Source organism: Schistocerca piceifrons, unplaced genomic scaffold (assembly GCF_021461385.2).
Source record: "Schistocerca piceifrons isolate TAMUIC-IGC-003096 unplaced genomic scaffold, iqSchPice1.1 HiC_scaffold_1124, whole genome shotgun sequence".
In the NCBI taxonomy this organism is placed as follows: Eukaryota; Metazoa; Arthropoda; class Insecta; order Orthoptera; family Acrididae; genus Schistocerca; species Schistocerca piceifrons.
Window position 1 is genome coordinate 22,501 of NW_025726934.1, and position 5,000 is coordinate 27,500.

A 5,000-nucleotide genomic window follows, 5' to 3' on the forward strand; every position below is an offset into this window, starting at 1 on the left:
TGTGCCTTAACCTAACCCATGTTGTGCCTTAACCTAACCCATGTTGTCCCCTAACCTAACCCAAGTTGTCCCCTAACCTAACCCATGTTGTCCCTTAACCTAACCCATGTTGTGCCTTAACCTAACCCATGTTGTGCCTTAACCTAACCCATGTTGTCCCCTAACCTAACCCATGTTGTCCCCTAACCTAACCCATGTTGTGCCTTAACCTAACCCATGTTGTCCCCTAACCTAACCCATGTTGTGCCTTAACCTAACCCATGTTGTCCCCTAACCTAACCCATGTTGTCCCCTAACCTAACCCATGTTGTCCCCTAACCTAACCCATGTTGTGCCTTAACCTAACCCATGTTGTGCCTTAACCTAACCCATGTTGTCCCCTAACCTAACCCAAGTTGTCCCCTAACCTAACCCATGTTGTCCCCTAACTTAACCCATGTTGTGCCTTAACCTAACCCATGTTGTGCCTTAACCTAACCCATGTTGTGCCTTAACCTAACCCATGTTGTCCCCTAACCTAACCCATGTTGTCCCCTAACCTAACCCATGTTGTGCCTTAACCTAACCCATGTTGTCCCCTAACCTAACCCATGTTGTGCCTTAACCTAACCCATGTTGTCCCCTAACCTAACCCATGTTGTCCCCTAACCTAACCCATGTTGTCCCCTAACCTAACCCATGTTGTGCCTTAACCTAACCCATGTTGTGCCTTAACCTAACCCATGTTGTCCCCTAACCTAACCCATGTTGTCCCCTAACCTAACCCATGTTGTCCCCTAACCTAACCCATGTTGTCCCCTAACCTAACCCATGTTGTCCCCTAACCTAACCCATGTTGTCCCCTAACCTAACCCATGTTGTCCCCTAACCTAACCCATGTTGTCCCCTAACCTAACCCATGTTGTCCCCTAACCTAACCCATGTTGTGCCCTAACCTAACCCATGTTGTGCCCTAACCTAACCCATGTTGTGCCCTAACCTAACCCATGTTGTGCCTTAACCTAACCCATGTTGTCCCCTAACCTAACCCATGTTGTCCCCTAACCTAACCCATGTTGTCCCCTAACCTAACCCATGTTGTCCCCTAACCTAACCCATGTTGTCCCCTAACCTAACCCATGTTGTGCCTTAACCTAACCCATGTTGTCCCCTAACCTAACCCATGTTGTCCCCTAACCTAACCCATGTTGTCCCCTAACCTAACCCATGTTGTCCCCTAACCTAACCCATGTTGTCCCCTAACCTAACCCATGTTGTCCCCTAACCTAACCCATGTTGTCCCCTAACCTAACCCATGTTGTCCCCTAACCTAACCCATGTTGTGCCCTAACCTAACCCATGTTGTCCCCTAACCTAACCCATGTTGTGCCTTAACCTAACCCATGTTGTGCCTTAACCTAACCCATGTTGTCCCCTAACCTAACCCATGTTGTCCCCTAACCTAACCCATGTTGTGCCTTAACCTAACCCATGTTGTGCCGTAACCTAACCCATGTTGTGCCTTAACCTAACCCATGTTGTGCCTTAACCTAACCCATGTTGTGCCTTAACCTAACCCATGTTGTGCCTTAACCTAACCCATGTTGTGCCTTAACCTAACCCACGTTGTCCCCTAACGTAACCCACGTTGTCCCCTAACGTAACCCACGTTGTCCCCTAACGTAACCCACGTTGTCCCCTAACGTAACCCACGTTGTCCCCTAACGTAACCCACGTTGTCCCCTAACGTAACCCACGTTGTCCCCTAACGTAACCCACGTTGTCGCCTATCGTAACCCACGTTGTCGCCTAAACCTGCTCTGTAATTGTTATACGACTCGTTCAATTAGTGTAGTGTTGCCCACCCGCAACCCTCGCAATATAGTTCGCTACTCGCACTGCCCGCTCCCCTGTGTATCGCTTCATGTTAAACACCTTGCAAGTCTTGCTGACTTTCCACATGCTCCTGCTGTACACTGTAATGTGGATGGCAGCAGGGCGTACATGCCGCCCCCCCCCCCCCCCCCACCTCTCCCCACGTCCCCACCTTGCCCCCTGCCTTCGCAAGGTGGTTGGTGACAAGTTTGCATGTTCAATGCCCTTCGCATGCGACGTACGCAGGCTACGTTGTGGTGCGGCCTGTGTCAACTGTCCGCTGATGTCGTACGCGTGAACCACAATCTGTACTGCACATTCGTCCTTATGTACTGAATGATACATCGTGGCACATGTGTGACCGTACAACGACTGCGCCCAAAAACGGCGGACCATACAGTGCAAATATTGTGCACGCAGCTACGTGTCGTCTCCCTATGAGAGCTGGATTGCAGTGTGGTACGCCATAGAGACGTGTGGGAGGAACGGACGCCGTGGATGGCGATCAGCATGAGCTGTCTGTTGATGTATTCGGACCTAGTCGTCTCTCCTCACACACCGTGATGGCATGGTGCAGCGCGTTCCATATCTGCGACATGCTACAGAAGCCGGTTGACAGTCGTTCGAGCAATGGACATCGCATACGTACGGGGGCCACCTTCCACGTATTGTCTAGGCGTGCACATTTTGTTGCGTGTATGTGGGCAGACGTAGTGTGGCGTGACACCTGACACAGGCATGCAATAATGGTTGAAGTTGCAAATGGCGATGGACGCCTACGTTTTCTGGTGAAGTTACGCAAATGAAGAAATGGTAACCCGTTGTGGTGCGGTTGTTCTCGCTAGGGGTGAATCGGTGATGGCGACGATAGGTTGAGGTACTAACCGGTTGTTCCAGCGATACCCACCATGCCGACGAAACTGAACGGCATCTGGGTGTGAAGCGATACGCGGCGGTGGCTGGGTGGGACCGTCCCCGGCCGGTGAGGGGGCGCCTCCCGGCGTGCTGGCCGCGCGGTGCGTGGGCGCACGCGCTACAGCCGGCTGGTGGGGGCGGCCAGTGGCAGGCGCGCCGGCCGACGGACGCGGCAGGCGTCGCAGCTGCGCGCCGGCGCACCCTGCGCGCGGCGCCGTGCGGCCAAAGTAGGTCCTCGCGGGCCCGGTGCGAAGCGCGGTGGACATCTGCAGTGTGCTGGTCCGATTGAGGACTGTGTGCGTTGAGGATGCGCCGCCGCCCGGCGCTCGGCGCCGCGACGCCGTCTGCTGCTCGGTCGCCCCAGCGGTTCTCGCTGGTGGTTTGTATCGCAGCTGTGCGGATGTGTTGGCGTGTGCGCTGTGCTGGGAGAGTTCGCTTCGGCACCCAAGTGGGGCTTTTGTCCTTCTGTGGCGCTGGCGTTGGAGCTGCCGGTCACCGTAGGTGGCGCGTGTTGTCTCCCGCCGGCAATGCCACGACAGCACGCTCCCGGGCCTCTGTCGGCAGCGGCAAGCTCAGTTGGGAGCACGGGTGGTCGCACCGAAAGCGTCTACTCGCCTAACTCCGGGCGATTGCGCCTCTCTCGAACCCGACCAAGTACTTGGGACGGCGCTGCGCGCCGCCGGGACCTGAGAGGGTTTCGAGGTGTATTGTGCAGGGGAGCTCAGCCTCCTCCTGTTTGCAGAATGATTGAGCGGACGCTTGCGTGTTCGCGCGGGCCCCCGGGACACACTCCCGGGCGGCCGGCTGCTCAGCTCTAGTTGACGCAGCTCCCTGGTTGATCCTGCCAGTAGTCATATGCTTGTCTCAAAGATTAAGCCATGCATGTCTCAGTACAAGCCGCATTAAGGTGAAACCGCGAATGGCTCATTAAATCAGTTATGGTTCCTTAGATCGTACCCACGTTACTTGGATAACTGTGGTAATTCTAGAGCTAATACATGCAAACAGAGTCCCGACCAGAGATGGAAGGGACGCTTTTATTAGATCAAAACCAATCGGTCGGCTCGTCCGGTCCGTTTGCCTTGGTGACTCTGAATAACTTTGGGCTGATCGCACGGTCCTCGTACCGGCGACGCATCTTTCAAATGTCTGCCTTATCAACTGTCGATGGTAGGTTCTGCGCCTACCATGGTTGTAACGGGTAACGGGGAATCAGGGTTCGATTCCGGAGAGGGAGCCTGAGAAACGGCTACCACATCCAAGGAAGGCAGCAGGCGCGCAAATTACCCACTCCCGGCACGGGGAGGTAGTGACGAAAAATAACGATACGGGACTCATCCGAGGCCCCGTAATCGGAATGAGTACACTTTAAATCCTTTAACGAGTATCTATTGGAGGGCAAGTCTGGTGCCAGCAGCCGCGGTAATTCCAGCTCCAATAGCGTATATTAAAGTTGTTGCGGTTAAAAAGCTCGTAGTTGGATTTGTGTCCCACGCTGTTGGTTCACCGCCCGTCGGTGTTTAACTGGCATGTATCGTGGGACGTCCTGCCGGTGGGGCGAGCCGAAGGCGTGCGACCGCCCCGTGCGTGCTCGTGCGTCCCGAGGCGGACCCCGTTGAAATCCTACCAGGGTGCTCTTTATTGAGTGTCTCGGTGGGCCGGCACGTTTACTTTGAACAAATTAGAGTGCTTAAAGCAGGCAAGCCCGCCTGAATACTGTGTGCATGGAATAATGGAATAGGACCTCGGTTCTATTTTGTTGGTTTTCGGAACCCGAGGTAATGATTAATAGGGACAGGCGGGGGCATTCGTATTGCGACGTTAGAGGTGAAATTCTTGGATCGTCGCAAGACGAACAGAAGCGAAAGCATTTGCCAAGTATGTTTTCATTAATCAAGAACGAAAGTTAGAGGTTCGAAGGCGATCAGATACCGCCCTAGTTCTAACCATAAACGATGCCAGCCAGCGATCCGCCGCAGTTCCTCCGATGACTCGGCGGGCAGCCTCCGGGAAACCAAAGCTTTTGGGTTCCGGGGGAAGTATGGTTGCAAAGCTGAAACTTAAAGGAATTGACGGAAGGGCACCACCAGGAGTGGAGCCTGCGGCTTAATTTGACTCAACACGGGAAACCTCACCAGGCCCGGACACCGGAAGGATTGACAGATTGATAGCTCTTTCTTGATTCGGTGGGTGGTGGTGCATGGCCGTTCTTAGTTGGTGGAGCGATTTGT

General features: G+C 54.1%; 1 non-coding gene across 1 annotated transcript in view; it reads left to right on the plus strand.

Moving 5' to 3' along the window:
* The first annotated feature begins 3,597 nt into the window (after positions 1-3,597).
* LOC124727721 overlaps positions 3,598-5,000 on the plus strand; it is a 1,909-nt gene continuing 506 nt past the window's right edge. Inside the window, exon 1 of the ribosomal RNA XR_007007205.1 lies at positions 3,598-5,000. This exon is cut by the window's right edge and continues 506 nt beyond it. This is a non-coding gene — a ribosomal RNA (small subunit ribosomal RNA).